This window comes from Episyrphus balteatus, chromosome 2, assembly GCF_945859705.1.
Source record: "Episyrphus balteatus chromosome 2, idEpiBalt1.1, whole genome shotgun sequence".
Taxonomy (NCBI): Eukaryota; Metazoa; Arthropoda; class Insecta; order Diptera; family Syrphidae; genus Episyrphus; species Episyrphus balteatus.
The window spans coordinates 78,188,985-78,201,888 of NC_079135.1; positions in this window are offsets into that span (position 1 = coordinate 78,188,985).

A 12,904-nucleotide genomic window follows, 5' to 3' on the forward strand; every position below is an offset into this window, starting at 1 on the left:
TTTTTCACTATTTTTGTTGGTTTAATAAATTGTGTTAAAATTAAATTGGGAAGTAAGATTGATAAAGGAAATTGGAATAACAAAACTAGAATTTCTTTTCCATTTACCGTTGGAGGTTACCATTACTTCTATGGTTTATCCGAAAGTCAAAGTGGTGATGGACAATATTGGTCTATACAAAATCTACACGACGACGGAAAAGTGTCAATGGAAACAGATTGTGGGAATTGGGATCATAACTATTCCCATACGTTTCCATTTGTTATCAGTGATAAACAATTCGTGTTTGGAATTGATGACGAAATGTATTGGTCCATCCGAGAAATATTACCAGGTGGGAAAATGGGTAAAGAAACAGCCAATGGGATGTGGAAATCAAAGCCAATGTCAATGTTTCCATTTGATATTGGCGGTAAACAATATGTATTTACCCAATCTTATGGCCAATTTCTCATTAACGAATTGTTACCGAACGGAGATATAGGTTGGGAGACTGATAATGGAGCATTTATGCTTATATATTCCATACTTTTCCCATTTTCAATAAACGGCAGGCAATATTTTTACCGTGTCAGTGGAGGTTCTTGGTATATTGCAGAGCTTTTGCCTGGTGGTAAAATGGGTACCAAGACCGACGAAGGGGTTTGGTATTCAAATCATAAACTTAGCGTTCCATTCAGTATAGACAAGAAGCAATATTTCTATAGTGTTATTGATAAACGTTGGTTCATCCAAGAATTATTACCCGGTGGCAAAATGGGAACGGAATTGTTAAAAGGATCGTGGGAATTCGATTACAATGTTATATTTCCATTTTACATCAATGGAAGACAATTTCTTTATGGAATTAGCGAATATCAATGGTTTATTCAAGAAATAATACAAGACCCTAGACTACCCATTCCAACTAACACGAAGAAAACATTTGTCTTAAGACCAAAATCACAAAATAATAATAGCAATAGCAACATTTGCCAGCGTGGATGCAGAGTACTGAATGCCGTTGAGGAACATATTACTAACATAGAGAACGATAATTATAACTATCATACGAAGACCGTTTCTAAACCTGATAATCCCGTAAAGTCAATATCAACATTTTCAGTTTTCGCAGAAGATATTAACAATAACCATATTAATTTAGTAGCAGCTATGAGGGCTGAAATATATTATGATCATATGGAGCCAATAGGAGATACTACAATTCCAATAGAGGTAATTCAACATTTGCGAGAAATGGACAGAGAAAGTGACGACGAAGCAGGCCGTTTGTTAGCATCTTCTTTAGGTGGTTCTAGTTTACCGATAAATTTTGCTCCTCAAAGTCCCATGTTGAATCGTGAGATTAACGTAATTGGAAGTGAAGAACTTCAACCTGGTTGGAATGATGTAGTTGAGATGCTTCGCGATTTTCTATTAGAAAGAATTGGTTACTTACGTTGGTCTCTATTACCGGAATATGCTCTATTGCCGAATTCGCGAAGGCCAACTGCCTTTGCTTTATCTATACGGTTTTACGACCATCAAGATAATTTGTTAAATTGGAGAGGCGAAGGTGCTGTTCGTTCTTATAATTTTCTCAATGTCCCAAAAAAAGCATGTATAGATTTGAATCATCCTTGGTGGAATAAGTTTTAAAAACTTCATTAAAGATTGTTTTTTTTTTTTTATAAATTTTCATATAAAAGTTGTAAAATTAAACGAAAATTTGTATACAAACCAGCACAACTATAAAACTTAAACGAAAATTTTGTTATCTTTTTCCTACATAGCTTTAAATATGCTAGAATACTTTTAGTATTTTAATCTTCTGTCACTTACGGCCATATTTTTCACTAGTTTAAAAAATACATCTGGATGCAAACAATGTCAAAAATAAATCCAATTCCATAATATTCACTACTTAAATCCAATCTTAAATCCAATTTTTTAAATCCAAACTCGTCAAATCCAAACAAATTTAAACTGCTCTCTGGAGGTCTGTTTAACTTCATAAATCCAGATTTAAAATTCAATTTCACAGTGTTCAGTTGTTTTGTCAAGTATTATGTGAAGGAAAAATAAAGATAAATGCAAATTATACAAATTTAATTGAATAATCACATAATTTTTTTTGAGTGAATAATATGAACAAAAATTTAAATCCTTGGATTAATGAAATTCAGATTTATTGGATTGGATTGAAAATTAACTTTAATCCAAACTAAATCCAGAGTGAATAATATGGCCGTTACATTTAACTGTCCAGGTACTTACATTTATACTAAGCAGTATAACGGCCATATCATTCACTCTGAATTTAGTTTGGATTAATGTTAATTTTTAAAATGCAATCGCTTAAATCCAAATTTAATAAATCCAAGGACTTAATTTTTTGTTCATACATATTATTCACTTAAAATAAATTATGTGATTACTCAATACATTTTATATAATTTGCATTTATCTTCATTTTTACTATTCAAAATACTTGACAAAACAACTGAACACTGTGAAAATGAATTTTACATCTGGATTTATAAAGTCAAACAGACCGTCAGAGAGCAGATTCAATTTATTTGGATTTAACGAAATTGAATCTAAAAAATTGGGTTTAAGATTGGATTTAAGTATTGAATGTTACGGATTTGGATTAATTTTTGACATTTCTATACACCCAGATGTGTTTTTAAACTAGTGAATAATATGATCGTAAATGTTCCCAAAGGAACGCAGCTAATAAATAACTTTCTGTAAATCCAAATTAGAATAAACATAAATACAAAGCAAATTGAAGAATTTTTGTTTATTTAAAAAATAACAACACTATAAAAATAACAAAGATAAATCATAAATTAATCTTAACTTAAAGTCCTGACAAAAGTTCTCAACGGAAAATATTTATATTTATAATTGGGGGTCTCACAGCTGAAACGAACCAAGTCGAAAATCCAAATCCAAAACTAGTGCCAAAATCTGCGCAAAGTTTGGCTCTACTTAAATCTGTAATTAGTATGATCCAAAAGTGTTTCGGTTCAAATTGTCATTTGTTCAAAAAAAAAAAATATTCACCATAAGATTCAATTGCAGCGTATTCACTTTAACTCGTTATATCTCCGAACTCACTTTTTGTGACTTGGCCCTCCATTTCACATTAAGTCTGTTCACTGACGCTGTGCTGGACTGTTCTAGGCAGAAAAGTACAGCTTTTTGCTGTTCATTGAGATTTTTTCTGTGCTGAACTGTTCTAGTTTCCTGTTCATTGACAAAACTAGAACAGTTTAGAACAGGATTTTCTGTTCTTGGTTTTGAGTCAGATCAGGTTAGAACAGACTCGTGAGAAATGTCAAAGCAAAGCTGTCATTTTTTTCTTTTTGTTTTGATTTAATTGTGCGAATATTTCTCGGGTGCTCGTGGTTTTTCTAACTAAAAACAATTTTTAATTATATTTTCCGCAGTAAAAACTCAAAAAATAGATAAAACTAACGAGAACCGATAAGCAAAAAATTCATATAATTTACAATTTGTTTTTTTTTTTTTATTTTGACAACTGACGTTTAAATGACTGTTCTAACTTGATCTGACGTTTCTCACGAAACTGTGCTGTCCTGTTCTGATCTAGAAAAATCCTCGCTGAACAGACTTATTGTTATTTCTGTACTTTTATGTTTGTAATAACAAAAACAAAAAAACTCAAACGCAACTTTTCTGCCAAAAATTAAGAGATCAGTGTATAATACCTGTAGTTTTTTCCTATGCATGAAATAAAAGCTGAGTTATTATGAACAATGATCCATATAGATCATGATTACAAAATAAACGATCTGGATGAATAGTGATGCAAATTTGTATATTCATTATTCATATCTCTTTTGCGCTCATATTTGTTTTTTAACGATAACTCATTCTCTATCTCTTATTTTTCTCCCTAATGACAAAGAAAAGCCATCTGTTGACCAGAATAGAAACTAATTCTTGGTTCAATGAAATTCATCCCGATAGAACATTGACTTAATATATATGGACTGCTAGAAGCACGCTCAGCCCAACTAGCACAACAGCTTCTATAAATTGAAATCTCGCAGGTTCTACTTTTTATACAGCTTGTATTGAGCTTGCTTCAGAATTTAACTGCTTAAAGAAGTTCGGACTTGTTTACCAACTTATAATAAGTTGTTTAAATACTATTAAAGAAACTTAAACGAAGAAAGCTTGTTTTTCTTATTAGCCTGTTTAATGAACTTATAGAAGCTTTACAGAAACTACCAAGTTTTGTATTTGATTTTTGGTTTTGATATTAAATAATCTAGCTCGGACACTTTTTGGTTTTGACATTGAATAATTTGGCTCAACATTATTTTGCTATTTGAACTGATTAAGTTTTTGATTTCATTAATGAATATGCTAGGATGGGTAGAGTAGTGGACTACCACCAAACAGATACGAAGTTCGATTCCTGAATGTGGTAAAAAAATTATATACTATTAAAATTATTATTAATAGATATACTAAAAACTAATGGAATGTTATATATAATATCAGATCAAAAGATAAAATTCATGATTTAAAACCAGTTTAAAAAGAATTCTTTTTTGTTTTTGTAGTTTTTTTTTTTTTTAATTTCCATAAGACATGTATTAAAGAGCTATACAAGCTCTTCCGAAGCTATCTGTCAAATCTCTAAGCTTCAGTAGAGCTTCGGTAAAGCTTCGTTTAAGATCCTTATAGAGGGTCAAATTTGTATAACGTTCTCCTTTTTCAATGCCCAACAACCTTACTAAAGTTTAAAAGAAGCTGAAATGTAGCTTTTTTAATACCTTAACCTAAGCTGAAATGTTAGTTGGGAGGTTGGTTCCACTTGTTTCTTTCCGATACTAGCGCCTTAAACAAAAGCGGGGAATAAGTTCAACATTTTTGACAATTGATATTCGCGCTTAAAAATTTCTAGAAAAAAAAGAAATAAATAAACAAACGAAAAATATCAAAACAATTTTTTCCAAACACTTTTTTTTATTATTTTTTCTTCAAATATTTAGATATTTTAAGCACTTAATCACTAAAACGAAATAATTTCAATTAAAAAACAAAAAAAGGCACACCGCCATGTTTGTAGTTTGTTTTGTTCATAAAAAAATGTAAACACAAAAATTGAAAAAAAGTTCAAGAAACGAAAAATATAAAAATTTTGTGTATTGTTTTTGAAACACTTCATAATTTTATTCATTTATTTATTTATTTTGTTAATTTATTTGAAGTATTACACCACTTAAATGAAACAAATAAAAAAAAACAGAAGAAAAAAGCCGCACCGCCATTTTTGTAGTTTCTTTTGTTTATATTAGGTGTGTTTTTTATTACCACCGGTCTTAACTGGACAAAAAAAACGCCTCGGGGCTTCACAGTACACATAATAAGGTAATATATTCCGAACGTTGTCAAAATTTGTTTGTCAAAAATGGGCACCAATCTGTCAGGTCGGCCTTTAATTTTTATATTTCAATCGCAGTAAACAGGAAATTTGTTTTTGTTTTAATTTATAAAATGTCATTTAAAAATATTATAAATTGAAAAATAACAAATTTTCTTCGTGTTTCATCGCGGGAAATGGTAAATAATTGTTTAAAAATTAGTGGTGTGCGTGGTTTATCGGTTTTTGTGCGTTTTTCGTCGGTATTTTAAACAATTTATAAACAAATTAGTTTGGTAGCACAGATTTAAAACTGTTCAAAAAGTTAAGCCCAGAGAAATCTCCGGGCTAAACAACTAAGCCCAAGGGGCTAAGGTGTTGTTGTATTTAACATGTAAATTGCTTAGCCCAGACTGCGTTTTTTTGTCCAGTTAAGACCGGTTGTAATAAAAAACACACCTTGGAATTTGAAGTGAGCTGTCAAAAAGCAATCCGTCGTACGACGTATTCTATGGGTCACCCCTTTCTGTCCCAAACTTCAACTTCAACGGATGGATTGACGGAACGGATTCTATGGGTTGGGGCCTTTACCGCCCCAAACGAAAACCATGGATTCCTGAGGTTATTTTAAGTCGAAAAACTTAAAAGGTAATTTTCTCGTTTACGTCCCGTTTTCGAGTTATGACGGTTTTTATGATTTTTGCTCTCTTTCCCCTTTACTGCGGCTGTATCTTTACCAAACTACGTTTGATTCGAAAGATTTTTTTACAACCAATCAAGAATTTATTACAGCTTTAGTTTGTACAAGGGTCATTCCATGAAAAATGGTAACTTTTTATAATTAGGAAAAAGAGTAATAAATGGGATTTATTGCAATGAAAAATTTCTTTAGAGGCAGATAACTCTCTGTAAAGAGTTAACAAGTATTTACGTACTTAACTCCTAAATCGATATTCACCCAGCCAAACTTTTCATCAAGTTTTAAGTAAAAATAAACGCTTAAACGTAATAGTAATTGAACTCAGATTTAAAAAAAAAAAATTGACAAAATTTTAACATGTCGTTTTTAAAACTTTTTCGTAATATAAAATGCATTTAATTTCAAATTTTTTTGGCCACATTTATTATGATTTGAATAATAAAAGGAAATTTCAATATGTATTACGGTTTATGAAAAAAATTAAAAAGTATTTCATTTTCGAAGAACTTTTTTTAATAGAAATTTTGGAAAAAAATTAACTTATTTTTTTTTTAAGTTCCACATTTAAATATAAAGTTATTTTTTATTCATTCAATAGCCCTTATAGTAGAAAATTAAATAGCAAAAGTTTAAAATTCTTATTTGCCAAAGTCTTTGAGAAAATCAATAAATAACTTCAGTTTTTATCAAAAAAAACTCATTGAAATGGAAGTAATTTTTTATTTTTTTTTTTTCTTCAAAAATGTGATACATATTACCTTTTCTGCTTCGGAATTCAACTGATAATTAGTTTTGAAAAAAGTCATTTAAATTTTTTTTAATACCATTTTTTTTAATTCTGAGTTTGAGGACCATTTAAAAAAAAAACTCTTAATTAAATTTAGTGGATTTAAATTTAAGAGAATTACCCTTATATCCAACTGTAAAAGAGAAAATCCAAATAACAAAATGTTCAAAATAATCATTTTTATCAAAAAGAAAAAACTGACTTCCATGATTCAAAACGGGGTTTTATGGTTTTTTAATAGTTCCTATGGATTTAACTGAACGAAATTGAAATGGGACCACACTGCAGCCACTAGCTATCCAATACAAAAAGAATTATCAAAATTGAATGACTCTGTCCAAAGTTATGCGGTACCAAACATACAAAAAAAAAAAAAAAAAATACAGACGAATTGAATACATTCTCCTTTTTGGAAGTCGGTAAAAATTAATTTGTTTGTGTTTTTTAGCGTAATCCGGATATGGACATGATATGCGGTGCTGTAATGCCCATTATCAAATTTTGAACATACAAAATTTAGACGGTATAAAATCATGCAAATTCTTGATAAGAGATTTATTTGTCTTCAAGTTTCAATTAAACGAGATCGTGACATTTTTAAAATGCTCGCATACTTAAAATTTTTTATATATTTCATTATTTTTGTTGGTTTCATAAATTGTGCTAAAATTAAATTGGGAAGTGAGATTGAACATGGAAATTGGACATCAAAACATAGAATTTCTTTTCCATTTACCATTGAAGGTCAACATTATTTCTATGGTTTATCTAACCAAAATGATGGACGATTTTGGTTTATACAAAATCTGCAAGAAGATGGAAAAATGTCAATCGAAACAGATTATGGGGATTGGAATAGAAAATATACGCAGACATTTCCATTTGTTATCAATGATAAACAATTTGTGTATGGAATTGATGACGAAAAGTATTGGTCCACCCGAGAAATATTACCAGGTGGGAAAATGGGTAGCGAAACAGCCAATGGAGTGTGGAAATCAAAGCCAACATTAATATTTCCATTTTATATTGGCGGTAAACATTATGTGTATACTCTGTCTGATACCGATTGGTTCATTAAGGAATTGTTACCGAAAGAAGAAATAGGTTTGGAAACCGATCATGGAACGTGGAAGCACTCTTATACCATAGGATTCCCATTTTCAATAAACGGCAGACAATACTTTTACTCCGTCAGTGACAAATATTGGATTATTCAAGAGCTTTTGTCTGGTGGTAAAATGGGTACCGAAACCGACCATGGGAATTGGCAAACAAACCATGTACTTAGTGTTCCATTCAGTATAGACAATAAGTACTATTTCTATGGTTTGCATGGTTGGTATGCTTGGTTCATCCAAGAATTATTACCGGGTGGCAAAATGGGACCGGAAAAGTTATTTGCAAAGTGGAATTTGCATTATAATGTTATGTTTCCATTTTACATTAATGGAAGACAATTTCTTTATGGAATTAGCGAATATCAATGGTTTATTCAAGAAATAATACAAGACCCTAGACTACCAATTATTGCAACTAACACAACGAAAAAATGTTGTAACATTTGCCAGCGTGGATGGGAATGGGAAGTACTGAATGCCGTTGAGGAACATATCGCTGACATAGAAAAAGATAAAGATAACTATCATACGAAAATCTTTTGTAAACCTGATAATCCCGTAAAGTCAATATCAACATTTTCAGTTTTCGCAGAAGATATTAACAATAACCATATTAATTTAATAGCAGCTATGAGGGCTGAAATATATTATAATCATATGGCGTCAATAGGAGATACTACAATTTCAATAGAGGTAATTCAACATTTGCGAGAAATGGACGGAGAAAGTGACGATGAAGCAGGCCGTTTGTTAGCATCTTCTTTAGGTGGTTCTAGTTTACCGATAAATTTTGCTCCTCAAAGTCCCATGTTGAATCTTGAGGTTAACGTAATTGGAAGTGAAGAACTTCAACCTGGTTGGAATGATGTAGTTGAGATGCTTCGCGATTTTCTATTAGAAAGAATTGGTTACTTACGTTGGTCTCTATTACCGGAATATGCTCTATTGCCGAATTCGCGAAGGCCAACTGCCTTTGCTTTATCTATACGGTTTTACGACCATCAACATAATTTGTTAAATTGGAGAGGTAAAGGCGCTGTTCGTTCTTATAATTTTCTCAATGTCCCAATAAATGCATGTATCGGTTTGAATAATCCTTGGCGGAATAACTTTTAAAAATTTCATAAAAGATTGTTTTTTTTTTTTTTAATAAATTTTCATACAAAAGTTGTAAAATTAAATGAAAATTTGTGCATATTATTCGCTCAAAATAAATTATGTGATTACTCAATACATTTTGTATATCTAATGTGCATTTATCTTCATTTTTACTTTTCAAAATACTTGAGAAATCAACTGAAAACTGTGAAATTTAATTTTACATCTGGATTTTTTGTAAGTTAAATAGACCTCCAGAGAGCAGATTAAATTTATTTGGATTTAACGAAATTGAATTTAAAAATTGGGTTTAAGATTGGATTTAAGCAGTGAATATTATGGATTTGGATTTATTTTTGACATTTGACATTTCTATACACCCAGATGTATTTTTAAGCTAGTGAATAATATGACCGTAAATGTTCCCAAAGGAACGCAGCTAATAAATAACTTTCTGTAAATCCAAATTAGAATAAACATAAATATAAAGCAAATTGAAGAATTTTTGTTTTATTTAAAAAATAACAACATTATACCAATGAGGGCCAATTTTTCAATAGTCAGTTAAACAGTCAGTTAGTACTTATTCCTAAGGATAGAGAAAAAATCAATTTTTCAACAAGCAGATATAGCTTATTCCTAAGAATAAAACTATCTGCTTCTTTCAGAGACGAATAAAAATTATTCTAAGGAATAATCTCAACAAAAATATTGTGTCAGTTGTCAAAGCTGTTTTGAAAGAATTTTAAAAAAAATACAGTGGAAAACAAGAAAACAAAAACAATCATGAATAAAAATGACGTTTAATTTTAAATATTTTTGAATTTGACAATTTTTTTTTGTTATTCTGTAGAATAAATTATTCTTGATTGAAAAATTCAATGTTTTTATCTGATTGTTTATGAGCCTAATAACTTTATTCGTCGAACAGTTAACAGACTGTTTATTAGAAGATTGAAAAATTGGCTCTAACAAAGATAAATCATAAATTAATCTTAACCTAAAGTTCTGACAAAAATTTTAGAAACCCTTTTTCTTTTAATTGAAAACATTTGCGGAAAATAAACGAATTAGTAAAATGCTCCACTTTTCGTTTGGCTATTGTTCTCATTCTATGGATACAAAAAGGAGGAAGACTATTAGAATTTTTCAATTTCGCTGGTCGAACAACAGTGTACTAGGCTTGTTAAGAGATCAATGTATAACATATGTATTATAAAAAGAGAAGGTATGATCCATTGACCTACTATATATGGACTGCTGGTCGTTTGACTTTTCCAGACAAAAATGGAAAAAAAATGATTCCACATCTTTCTAGCTCTACTAGCGGTATAACCTTAGACGGCGAAAAGAGGAAACTTTTAGTGAATGACATATGTCGTTAAAAGGTAGTGCTTTCTCTGTTTTTCTATATTTGTTCCCTTCGCACTTCGTCAAAAATGTTGCACTTATTCTCCGCTTTTTTTTAGGGCGCTAGTATCGCGAAGAAACAAGTGGAACCAACCTGAATATGCTTCTAGCAGTCCATATATATTAAGTCAATGCTATTTTAATACATTTTGTCCTTCCAAACGTGAGTTTTCACGTTTTTAAACAAATTCTAAACAATTTATGAAAAAATTAGTTTGGTAGCACAGATTTAAAACTCTTCAAAAAGTTAAGCCCAGAGAAATCTCCGGGCTAAACAACTAAGCCCAAGGGGCTAAGGTGTTGTTGTATTTAACATGTAAATTGCTTAGCCCAGACTCCGTTTTTTTTTTGTCCAGTTAAGACCGGTTGTAATAAAAAACACACCTAATTTAGCTTTCATAAGGGTCAATGCAAGCTATTTTTTGGCTTTCATAACAAGAAGGACAGGTCTTATGGAAATCGTTTTGGCGCATTTTACCGAAATTGCATAGGACTTTCCTTCACAGGTAATCCATAGCTTGTGACAAACAGCTTAAAATGGCCTTACGGAGGTCTTCCTGCAGAGGGTTTATCTAATGCACAAACCGGATTACTTGCGTAGGATGTTATAATAAGGCCTTATAGAAGTTGTTGAAGGTGTTGTAGAAAATGCTGAATTTATGCATAAAAAAAAAGAAATTATTGAATTTTATTTAATTTTTTTATTTTCTTTTGATTTTTTCTGTTTTGCATTTTCTACATATTATTTTGTTTATTTAAATTTTTTCCTATTCCTTTTTTGGAAATTCCACTGCTTTTTCTGTTGTTAGGAAATGATGAGAATATTATTTTAATTGAAAAAGATACCATTTTTTTTATTTTCAACACATGGCCCGGTCAGGAATCGATCCCACGTACCTCTGCATACCAAGCCACCACCTTTACTAGTAGACCATTCTCGAATATTAAAGATGAGTTGAAAATTGGGAGCTAATTGAAACCTCACATTGAAATGCAATATTTTTTCTAATGCGTTACAAACATTGCATATCTGCAGGATAAAAACTTTGCATACTTACAGGTGAAAACATTAGGTGTGTTTTTTATTACAACTGGTCTTAACTGGACAAAAAAAACGCAGTCGGGGCTAAGCAATTTATATGTTAAATACAACAACACTTTAGCTCCGTGGGCTTAGTTGTTTAGCCCGGAGATTTCTCTGGGCTTAACTTTTTGAACAGTTTTAAATCTGTGCTACCAAACTAATTTTTTCAGAAATTGTTTAGAATTTGTTTACAAACGTGAAAACTCACGTTTGGAATGATAAAATGTATTTAACTAGGTTTACTAGCATACATTATTGTATTTTTTTTGGAAAACAAACATGAAAATAAAGGAAAAACTCGAAAGCGAAAAATATGACAACTCTAAATATTTGTTGTGTCTTGTGTTTTCGGAACATTCAATATACAGTGCTGCCAAGATTTCAGGTTAAGCCCCGATGCGTTTTTTTTGTCCAGTTAAACCCGGTGGTAATAAAAAACACACCTATTGCATACTTACAAGAACCTCTTGAAACAGGTCTTATAGAACCCTTCTATCACTTGAAAATACAAGGCTTCTTTCGAACGGTTCAAACAGGTCTTATAAAGGTCTTCTTTAACTGATATTTACAAGGATTCTTCTTAACACTTCTAGAGAGCCTTAAGGAGACCTCCTTTCTTGTGGATTACAAGTAAAATTGTTACTTGGGAAGTTTTTCCCTCCCATTTTAATGTTCAGAACTTTAAAACCAATGTGCATCGGTATCTCCTTTTACATACCTTCCTCTTTTCCTAAAGCTCGTACTGTGTTATACATACATATTAAGGGTACCTGGTACGCTGCTCGCGCTAAATTTTAGCTCCCATACAAATAATCGAAAATTTTTAGCCGAGCTAAAATTGATCCCATACAAACTATCGATAACTTGTATGGGAGTTTTATCTCCGCTAAAAACCTCTTGAAACAGGTCTTATAGAACCCTTCTATCACTTGAAAATACAAGGCTTCTTTCGAACGGTTCAAACAGGTCTTATAAAGGTCTTCTTTAACTGATATTTACAAGGATTCTTCTTAACACTTCTAGAGAGCCTTAAGGAGACCTCCTTTCTTGTGGATTACAAGTAAAATTGTTACTTGGGAAGTTTTTCCCTCCCATTTTAATGTTCAGAACTTTAAAACCAATGTGCATCGGTATCTCCTTTTACATACCTTCCTCTTTTCCTAAAGCTCGTACTGTGTTATACATACATATTAAGGGTACCTGGTACGCTGCTCGCGCTAAATTTTAGCTCCCATACAAATAATCGAAAATTTTTAGCCGAGCTAAAATTGATCCCATACAAACTATCGATAACTTGTATGGGAGTTTTATCTCCGCT